Genomic DNA, 444 nt, shown 5'->3' on the forward strand with positions numbered 1-444 from the left:
ACAATACTCAAGTAAATGTACTTAGTTACTGTCCGCCTCTGCCCTCTGGCCACGTCGTCCTAATTTACTGTAGATAGTAGGGACTTTCAGCAACACCTGCTAATGGAATGGCAATGGCGTTCTATTGCACATGCGTGATTTTAACTGATACTTCGTGACATTGTACTGTAACTGTCTTCTATGGGAGAAGCTGATTTGCCATAGTAAATAAATTTGATGTTTTATGGATCAACACTTCTCTTACTTTTTAAAATAACTTTTTTGTACTTTCTCAAATGATTAAATGATCCATTACGCCGTCCTCTTTATTGTTGCTTAGTAATTTTTGTGTTCTTTGGCTATGGCATCTAACACTTTAGTTCTTGTCGCCATTTCCGTGTCATTAGCATCTGTTGCTTAAAGCAGGATTTGGCACCTGCCCACACTGCCAAAAGCACCAAAAGT

This window comes from Sinocyclocheilus grahami, unplaced genomic scaffold (genome assembly GCF_001515645.1).
Source record: "Sinocyclocheilus grahami isolate Dianchi unplaced genomic scaffold, SAMN03320097.WGS_v1.1 scaffold10078.1, whole genome shotgun sequence".
Lineage (NCBI taxonomy): Eukaryota > Metazoa > Chordata > Actinopteri > Cypriniformes > Cyprinidae > Sinocyclocheilus > Sinocyclocheilus grahami.